We start from the raw sequence: 10,752 nt of genomic DNA, 5'->3' as shown, positions 1-10,752 counted from the left end.
CCCCTTTTCCTCTTCCTCATACATTTTTTTTTGCAGGGTTTAAGTGGAACTCTGAAGGACCTCACGCATGCTAGGATGGTAGACAGCTGTCAGTTACCGAGTTTTATCCCCAGCCACACACCTTGATCTGCCTTCAGGAGACTTCTGCTCACCTCTTATACTTTTCACATGCATCCTGGGCCCATCTGTTAGCCATGCTGACCAGAACAAACCCTGGAGGGGGAGGGGTCTATAAAACTCTCTGACCTTCGCAGTATCACCCTGAAGCATAGTGCTCATTGACTTTGTATGCTATGACACAGTGTGAACACACTATATCTCTTCTTCCATTGGTAAGATCTCGACTCCAGTGAGTTCTCTCTCCCCTCCTTTCTTTCCACATGGCAGTTTTGCTCTGTAACATACACGCCAACTTGTATATTGTCATAGTTAGGGTTGTTATCAAAGTGATAACGATGCCATGATGAAAGCGACTTGTTGAGAAAAGGGTTTTTATCTGGCTTACACTTTCACATCACAGTTCATCATTCAAGGAGGTCAGGACAGGAACTTAAACAGAGCAGTAACCTGGAGGCAGGAGCTGATGCAGAGGCCATGGTACAGTGTTGCTTAGTGACTTCCTCCTCATGGCTTGCTCAGCTTAATTTCTTATAGAAGCCAGGACCACCAACCCAGGAGTGGCACCACTCACACTAGGCTGGGCCCTCCCACACTGATGCATCTTATCTTATCACTAATGCATCTTATGATAGCATTTTCCTATTTGACACCCTCTCCAATGACTCTAGCTTGTATCAAGTTGACACGAAACTAGCACAGAAACAAATCAATCACAATTTCTCTATTTTATCCTTGGGTCAAATTTAGGTCTTAATAAGCCTCTAAAACTCAATAGGATCATTTTTAAATGAAAGAAAAAAGACTTTTCTGAATACTTCTAATCTCCAGCCAGAAACTGTGAGCCCAACATAAGGCCATACCTATAGCCCCAAAGTCAACAGTGCACCATCTTTCCTGCCTCACCAGGCGCTCGTTTCAGCTGGACTCAGTTCTCGAGAGAACCTTCAGTTTTTATTTGTTTACCACTTGCCCATTGAGCCATGAGCTACTGCAGCTGAAGTCTTAGGGGGTTGTAACATGGAAATGAAGGCTGGAAAAACAACTTGGGGATATCTCTCATATTAACTGATACTCTTATGTCGTGGGGTTTGGGGTTCTGGTAGACATTTAAGTCTACTTTTAAGGAAACTTGGGTGTTTCCCCTATAGGACTCATCTGGCTTCAACTCTCTTTACTTGAGTGTGGCTTCCCTTTCAATGTCTACTCTCTGCTCAGCTCCTGTTTTCCATATAGTCCATTCTCCCTGGAGCTCAATAGAGTTTCATGGATGTGCCCAGTGGTTTTCTTGAGCTCCTGTCTAGCTTTCTTGTACAGATCTTACATGCCCTTGAAGCATGCATCTTAGTTACTTGCTTGAATAGGAAGGGGGACAAGTTTTCCTCAGATTCCAGACCTGTTCTTTTCCCCATCCTCTCGACTTCCACAGTTACATCATGGTAATTCAGTCTCTATCCCACTGGGTCTCTTGACCTTTGGGGAATAGAATCTGATGGGCTTTCTGGAAACTTCTAGCCACAGACATTTTTTAGATGATTCTCTGTGGGCAGGAGGTTTATCCAACCTCCCATTGAGTCTTGAAACCTCCGTTAAATTTAACAGCCATGTAACTCCTTGTCAGTTTCTTTCAAAGTCTGGGATTTGAGCTGGTCCTTTACCTGGGGCTTTCCTCTCTGCTCAATGAGGGCAGCTAGGCTGGATCTTCTGGTGTAAGGTTTGGTCATCTCACCCCAGCTATGAAGAGAAGAGGCAGGAGGAAACTTGTGTGTGTAAGTGGAGAACATTGTGCTTTTCTGCTTTTATTTTTTTATTTTTTTCGAGACACAGTTTCTCTGTATAGCCCTGATTGTCCTGGAACTCACTCTGTAGACCAGGCTGTCCTCAAACTCAGACATCCACCTGCCTCTGCCTCCTAAGTGCTGGGATTGAAGGCGTGCACCACCACCGCCCGGTGTGAAGAACATTATGATTGCACTATCCTCCCTTCACGGTGCAACTTGATTCATCCAACGTCTACACTTGACTACATTGAATTTGTCATGCATGGGGGCTACTTCTGCTCTTGAGTTACTTCATCTTTACAAAGGTCTCCTCTAGGCCTCCCTTCGTATATGGAAACCATTCCAGTTTCCCCGCAGGACACTGGGCTCTTGGTACTCATAGCTCACCCTCGGTTCTCCCCGCCCCCATGCTTTCTGCTCTGTGGATATTTTCCCATTGATTGTCCTGGGGAAGGAAGAAAGACTTGTGAAACAAGGCTGAAACTTCTCAGTGCTCCGCTCCACATGGTAAAGTAATAAGCCTTTGCTCTCTGATCTCTTCCCACACTGTCTCCATCATTGTAACAGCATAGCACATTTTATACAAAGAGTTTACTGTTTGAGGAAGTCAGAAAGATTAGATTGACAGGGTACTCCTGGGAATATACCTTATATGATATATTCAAACATTAGATTATAGTCTCAGAGTTTTAGGGGATTTGTGTTCATAGTAAAGGAGCCTACAAGGTTGGGTCCTCCTGAAGGCTTTGAGGGAAGATGCCATACCCACTATCTCTCCTTGGCACAAAGGGACAACTTTTTCTGTGTGTCCTTACATTGTTTCCTCCCATGTGTGTTCTGGGTTGGATAAGTGCCCTCCAAAGAACCACATTTCAAAAACAACCTGCCCTGGAGTGTGCTATTGGGATGCAGGTAGAGCGGGGAGTCAGGCCTTGTGTCACATCTTTAGATTATGGAGTTACGGATGCTTCCACAATAGACTGTGGTACCTTACCCAGTGTGTGTGCCTGTCTTTATTTCCTGGCTCATAATGTGCGTGGTTTTACTTTATTGCACTCAGCATAGGCACCAAATTGTTGGGGCCCAGTGACTCTGGATTAACTTCTAGAAACATATTCCAAAGTAACTCTTTTTTCCCCCACAGTCAAGTATTTGCCTCATGTACTTAGTTTCAGTGATAGAAAGTTAACACCACACATCCGTCACTATGTTCACATTTCAATTTCCTTTCTCTCTTTCTCTCTTTCTCCCTTCCTTCCTTCCTCCCTTTCTCTCTCTCTTTCTCTCTCTCTCTCCTCTCTCTCTCTCTTCCTCTCTCTCTTTCTTTCTTTTTTTCTTTCTTTTGAGACAGGGTTTCTCTTTGTAACCCTGGCTCTACTGGAACTTGCTTGGTAGACCAGTTTCTCCTCAAACTCAGAAATTCACCTGCCTCTGCCTCCTGAGTGCTGGGATTAAATGCATGTGTCACTATACCCAACTCTATTGTATACTTTTGTCTGACTGCCCACAGGAATGATTTTCTCATTTTAACGGATCACATTTAACAAAAGTAGGTTACATTCCAAGGTACAGAATGTTGGGGAGCGAACATCCCAGACCAACAAGATGGCCAGACTCGTAGACCGATATAGATGGTTCTCCCCTAGGCCTGAGGTCCCAAGTTCCATTTCTGGACCTCATGTGGGGAAGGAACAATGTGACACCCAGAAAATACCCTTTGACCCCCACATATGCATCATGACATAGTCATGCCATCTCTATAAAGAGCTAAGTGTAAAAAGAAAAAATGAGGAGAAGAGGAAGGGGAAGAGAGGGGAGGGCAGGGGGAAATCTTCAACTTGGAGAGTTAGGACTTGAAGAGGCTGGATTACTTTAAGTGTCATTAATGTCACACAGCCTTAAAGTCACAGCGCAGAGACTCTGGGCCATGTGTGTGTCACAGAAGCTCATGTGCTTTCCACTGAACTGCCCTTCATCTCAGATACCATACACAGAGTAGCAGGAAAAGTGTTACTCATTTTCAAACAGCCACAGTCCACCTGGAAGAAGCTCACACGCACATAAAACAAGAAATTGTGCCACCCCTACATGCTACCCCTGTGTGACCCAAGATTTACAAGCCTCCTGAGCCTGTGGTTCAAGCTGACATCATACCTCTGGCTGGAGAGCCAACTTCTACCTGAGCTCACCAAACAGGCTGTGCAGCATTCCAGAGTTTCCTCAGCTATTAACCTTGGGGTGGTATTCACAGGCACTCTTTATGGCCTGGAGTTTGCATGCCGGGGGGCCCTTGGCCTGGACTCCTGCTTAACAGGGCTGTGTGTGTGGTCTCCTTCACATGAGGCATATCTAAACAGAGCATAATAAGACAACATGTTGAAAGCATACAGAAGACTAAGGATAAACTGCTTGCTTGAAGTCCCTTCAAGGGACTTACAGAATAATGGGGATAACTAACGGCCTTGCTACAGAAGGGTGCCGTGTCGAACTTCACGGAAATATTTGAAACTGCCAGGTTGGTGTGAATATTTTCCTTCTCTAACCTGCTCTTATTGCCTCCTGGCGGGAGATGAGACTGACAACAGCAAGTGAGATGCATCATGGCCTGACTGGAATCTGGTAATATTTGTCACTGTCGTGTTCCAGATGGGAGTTTTTTCAATAATTTCTTTCCGTTAGATCTGATGTATATGCCATCAGAAATGTCCCTAGTAAGATTTTTCTTGCCAAAACTCTAATGGATACTCACACGCTACAAGCTGCAGGTAGTGAGAATTTTTTTTTTTTTTTTTTTTTTTAAGAAAAAGACTTTAAGGAAATGACATTAGGGAAACTTAGCTAATGTTGTATGTGATTTCAAGTAGAGTAGACTGCTGGACATGGAAATAAGCCTGGTGTAGGCGTGTGGGTTTTAAGAGGTTGAGTGGGAGAGCTAATGAAAATTAGAGCCAGTTACAAAGGTATTATACATCAAATGCCTTATTATAAATCAAGTAAAGCCATCTACACATACCTTTATGTAAGGACTGAAAGATAAGATTTTTCAGAAGTCGTGCCAGGGAGCTGGAGGGATGCTCAGTGGGGAATTTGCTGCTCTTGCATAGGGCCTAGGTTCAACCCCCAGGACCCACTTGGTGCTCACAGCCAACTATCACCAGACACCATCTCTGAACTCCACAGGTACCAAGCACACACATGGTGCACACACGCACATGCAGACAACACAGTCATACACATGCAGTAATAAAATAAATGACTATTTTTAAAAATCCCATTTAATGGAAGTGGGCATGGTGGAGAGAGCTTGGGAGGTAGACACAAGAGGAGAAGGAATTCAAGGCTCTTCTCAGGTACTTAGCGAGTTCAAGACCAGCATGGTGAGACCCCAAAGCCAAACTAAAGTAAGAACTTCCTAACAGAGTAACCAGAAATCACCTAAATTAGCAGGGTCCAGCCCCCCATTTTTCTCCCTGAGTAGTGAACCTCAGCGGCCTTATCATGTACGTCAGGCGAGCGCTTCTCTACTGGCTTACAGTCTCAGCCCAGCATCAGCATTCAGATGAACAGTCACGTGCTGTGTGGAGGTGGCTTCATGAATGAGCTCACATAAGGCTGTGCTAGCTGAAAAATCCCCATCTCCTAGAGCTATTGTGACCCCAGGGTGACTGTGCAGTCTGTGACTCTGAACATGCCGGTGTCCCTGTGAACAAAATTGCTGCTGTGCCAGCTTTGTGATAGTGTAATGCTTACATCTCCAATTTCACAAAGTCATTCAACTGAGAGATACTGAGTTCTCACCCACTGAAGGCTCATGATACTTGAAGTCTCCACCTCAAGACATTGTAATTTATCAGGGAGACACACGGCTTTTCATTAGGTGGCAAGTACCACATTGGAGCAAGGGGCCCACGAGTAGCTATTAACCTCATTGTGTGGCCCGAGGATACTTTGCAAGGTAAATATTGGGATAAAAATTGGGACAGAAACTTGACTAGAAAGCTGTGAGGCAGAAATGAAGAGAGGATCCATTTCACATAGAGAGAAAGACATCTGCTAAGGTATAGGAAGATAGGAAATAGCGTGACAAGGGGCTGTGAGTTTAACAGAACGTCAGAAACAACAGAGAGCCCCACTGGAGGAGTAGATGGGAGGTGACATCATGGGAGAACCTGTGCCAACTATCCCATTGGCAGCGAAGGTTTTCAAGTAGGGAAGGAATATGTTTAGAACTTCACTTTATAGAAATTAGTGTGCAGCAGTGCGATTGGATACAGAGCTCAGAAGTTTGAAACTTTAGAACTGAGAGACTGTCAGGGAGCCAGATAGACTAAGCAGCTGACACCAGCTGGCATAAGCAAAGCTTGACAGGCCTCATGTCATTTTGGTAAGCACCTGAATTATGCGCACGTGATGTTTCAAGGTAAATTGTGTAGGAACCAAGTTAGAAGAATTTGAACATTTTCCTTTGACAATTTCATATGTGCATAGGTTGTATTTTGATCAAAATCACTTTCTTATTTTAAACAAAGTCACTTCTGGTCAACTTCTTTTGTCCTTTCTGTCCCCTTCATACCCCTTCTTAACAAGTTCTGCTTCTGCTTGCCCATCCTTACAAAGAAAAAGAAATGAATCTCTGAGTTTAATTTGGGTTGTTGGAGGGAACATGAGTGTGCCATGCACTTGTGATGGCAATGTGCTGAGTGGAAAATGACTTCCCCTGGATGTCCTGGGCCACTGATAACTCCTCAGCTAGGGGTGGGGCCTTGTGAGTGACCCCCAAGTTTAGAACTTGAGTCATTGGCAGAACTTCGTCTTGTATTATGGTTCCTCTATGGCTTTTCTATTCATGTAGGGCGACATGGTGCACCCTACACATGTCCTGACCTCGGTTCTGCACGCACAGTTCAGCACGCACAGTTCAGCACACACAGTTCTGCATGCACAGTTCAGCATGTTATTTCCTTTACCTCCAAATTGTGTTAGACTTCAAGGTTATATAAAAAGCCCCAAAGTGACATCACAGCAATGACAATTTCTTAAGACAACAACAAACAGTAAAATGGAAGGAAACGATGCAAAGACTTAAGGGGGTGTCAGTTACATGCATGCAGTGGGGAAGCTTGGGCTAAGGATTCTCATTTTGGGGGAAGGTATAGCTAGGCCAGGAGAGTAAACAACACTGTATTGGATATCTTTGTTTGTATGTCCATGTGTTTGTGTGTGCATGCCTGTGTGCTTGTATATTTGGGTTCACAGAGATTAGTTGACCATTTCAAAGTGTATGAATATTTTAATAGGTCAAATTATCTATTACTACATTGCTTTCCAGATAAGTATGTACCATTGAAAGGTCATATGGAGCTGAGTTTCCTTTTCCATGTACCCCCCAGCATTGGACATTATAATTCTAATTTTTTTTAAGCTAAATGACTCGGTAAAAGTGGTACCTGCTTTTCATTTAATCTGAAGCGAGATGGATGCTGCCCATTACTGTGGTCCCCATGGGATCCATGGGGGTTCTAGAGAGTGATTTAGGGAGTATTAGAAGCTAGTTGTAAATCTTTTATGTAAGCAGTAATACCACATGCCCCACATACTTATACATATAAAGTGTAAAACATACAGATGCCTGATAGTCAGGTTGTTCAGATCTGGTGTTCACAAGCTTCCCCAGAAAGGGTTAGAACGTAAATACAGGCCCAGTGGGCGGGTGGCAACATCAACATACTGTATTGGAAAAAGTGAAAATACTTTGTACAAAATTTGACATAGCACAAATCATACTTGAGTAGATTTTTATGCCAAATGTCCACTCGTAAGAAAAACCGAACCTGAGGGAGGGTCTGAGCTGTGGGTTTGAAGTTTGTGTCTCTGATGTCAGGCTGATCACAGATGTTCAAATTGATGGTAAATATCCAAGCTATATTGGAGCCGCGTTGAGCTCTATGGAGGACAGGCTCTGGCATGCTGTGTTTTAGACGGTGACCTGTATAAGCCGCTGGCCTGCTGAGCTATCCTGATGGTCATTTCTTTTCCTGAGGAGCCATCTTTCGGGGAACAAAAGGCTTACTTTTGCTTTCAGTCTTGAAGGTTGTCATTTATGGTCAGGTAGGCCTCCAGGGGAGCTGATGGCAGAACAGAACCACTCACCTCACGGTGAGGAAGTGCAAGAGAGGAGAAGAGACTTGGGTTCTACCATGCCCCAAGGGAGGGCATGCCACCAGTAACCTAGAGTCCATCTCAAAGAACAGTGTCCGGGTGGGGACCAAGCCTTTCCACATGGACCCTGAAAGACATTTGAAATTTAAAAGAACAGCTGCTTTCTTAAAACACTTTGTCTGGTGATGAGTTTCCATTCCATCAAAGACTTTATCTGAATCCATTTGGGAATTATTCATCATGTTACCTCACATGTTACAGGGTTTATCAAAAGTATGCAAACTTACGTACCCATAAGCACGTGTGCATCTTCCTGTATGATGTATGTAGCTGGGGTGTGAGATAGCTCTGTGGTGGTAACAGGTTTTAGGGTTTGTCTAGAAGCACTCCTAGGTTGAAGCATAACTCCTAGGTTGTTTACATGCAGAGGTGGCACATGAGAAAGGAAAGCAGACTGCACAAGTTCAGGCTGGGTATGCGGGCAGTGTGTGCAAATGATCTCTTCCTAATGTAGAATCTCACTGCCTGTTCCTGGTGCATCTAGCCCTGGCTACATAGACAAGAATGGCCTTCCTACATCTGCCTTCCAGTGCTGAGTGCCATGCACATGCCCCTACACAGGCCGCATTCCTGTGTGCCATGATGCTGACTACAAACAGATCTGTCATTAAGTTATGCTTCTGCTAGTTTGGGGTAGTTTGTGGTTTTGCTTCATAGTCACTATTGATAAAAAGGTTGAAAACATAAATTTCTGCAACTTTCCCTCCAAACCTTTCAAGTGTTAACATCTTTCTATTCAGATTTCATTTACCAATTATTCCTTGGTGAACACATTCAATTTCTATAATTTCAGGAAAAAAAAAGAGGCTATAAATTAAAAAGGCCAGAAGGAAAATGGAAAGACAACTAAAATGTAAAAAACACTGAATGTGGTGGCGCACACCTTTAATCCTGGCACTCAGAGACAGAGGCAGGTGGATCTCTGCAAGTTCAAGGACAGCCTGGTCTACAGAGGGAGTTCCAGGATAGCCAGGGCTATACAGAGAAACCCTGTCTCAAAAAAGTGAAAAACAAAACAAAATAAAACAAAACAAGTGAGAGTAAGTTAACCCACTTCAGAGATTCATTCTATCTTGAAATTCCAAGAATCAATCCCTAAATTTAAGACTGTATTTTTCTTTAGACCTTTAATGAACAGAATTGGGAGAAGTCTATCAAAATTTGCATAAATTGAACTGGTTTTCTGAGCATTCTGATGCTTGGATTGGATTGATTTCTCCCTTTACCCCTCCCTCTTTCCCTCTCGTCTTTTCTCCTCTCCTCCTCTTTCCTCCCTTCTTTTCTTTCCACTCTGTTCCCCATCCCCCACTCCTCTTCCATCCCTTCCTCTCTTCCCTTGTCTTTGTTGAGAAAGCATCCCATTACACAGCCCTGGCTGACCTGGAATTTGTTATGGAGACAAGCCTGGCTTCAAGCTTGCTGTGTCCTCTTGCCTCCTTTCCAGAATGCTGGTGTTACGGTGTGACCACCATGCCCAGCCTTCTGGATTAGATTTCATAAGACCAATGGCTGAGTGCAATATAAGCATGAAGATTGGGTCTCTTTCTACCACCTAATCAGATGTAATCAACACACAATTAATTTAATTTGTTATTTTCATTTACATAACAAGCTTCCCTTACCTTACTAGTTCATAGATCATTTTGAATTGTCACTTGTTTATGGACTGTATGGTGCTATACATTCTCCAAATATCTCTATAATTCTATATATAATATCGGCTATGCATATTTTTAAGACTGTTATTAAATGCCTGTTTTGCTCAGACAGAATCAGCACAAGAGAAAATTGCACCACAGTTAATTTCGGGTTTGTTTCCTCTCTCATTACTTCCACGAGAACTCTGACAAACAGAGCCCCAAATTTATATTCCATAGCTTTCCTGACAGTTGCCAGTCTAAAATAACCACAGTGTGTCTTCTCCTTCATCCTTACGCGATTTCTTTAGCTGCCGACGTGGGTGCTATTTTTAAAATTTTACTTCTGCCCTTTGTTTGTGCTTTAGACGTAGAAGGCTTTTGTGCTTTCTTGTGGATTTATACTAACAGTTTCTTGATTCCAGGGACAAAATTTGCTTCAGACACCAATTACTGTCGAGTGTCATCTGGGCTCCCCGAGCTTTCTCCACTACTGAAGTAAACACTGGACACCATCAGCTTATGAAGAGGGAGGGTGTGCTTGGGTGACGACCCTGGGGAGTTTCAGTCCATGGTCTCTGGTCATGCTGCTTTGGGTTTAGGTGAGAAAGAACATCATGGTGCAAGTGTGTGGTGGGCAGAACTGTAAAGTAGACTGCTGGCCCACCTCTGCCTCCTGGGTGCTGAGATTAAAGGTACGTGCCTCTACCCCCCAGATTAAGCCCCATTTCTTAAATTTTCTAAGTCTTTCATATAGTGCCAAGTGACGACGACCAAGCCTTGAGTATAATTGTCTTTGAAGGACAATCTACAGCTTTTGCAACTAAATTTTATTACATAATAATAATTATTATTGATAAATACTTGATAATTACTGTTAAAACAAATTGCTTAACCAGAGAGATAGCTTTATCCTTTAGGTTTGTTTCTTCAGAGCAGGTTTCGTGGCTCAGGCTGTCTGTGTCAGAGCAGGTTTCGTGGCTCAGGCTGTCTGTGTC

At 43.5% G+C, this 10,752-nt stretch overlaps 1 protein-coding gene across 3 annotated transcripts in view; it reads left to right on the top strand.

The window, feature by feature from the left end:
* Positions 1–10,752, top strand: part of Sox5 (SRY-box transcription factor 5) — a 968,743-nt gene that overhangs the window by 164,453 nt on the left and 793,538 nt on the right. The window lies entirely within an intron of this gene.

Source organism: Mastomys coucha, unplaced genomic scaffold (assembly GCF_008632895.1).
Source record: "Mastomys coucha isolate ucsf_1 unplaced genomic scaffold, UCSF_Mcou_1 pScaffold20, whole genome shotgun sequence".
In the NCBI taxonomy this organism is placed as follows: Eukaryota; Metazoa; Chordata; class Mammalia; order Rodentia; family Muridae; genus Mastomys; species Mastomys coucha.
Note: the sequence above shows the minus strand (reverse complement) of the source record. Positions and strands in the feature narration are given on the sequence as shown.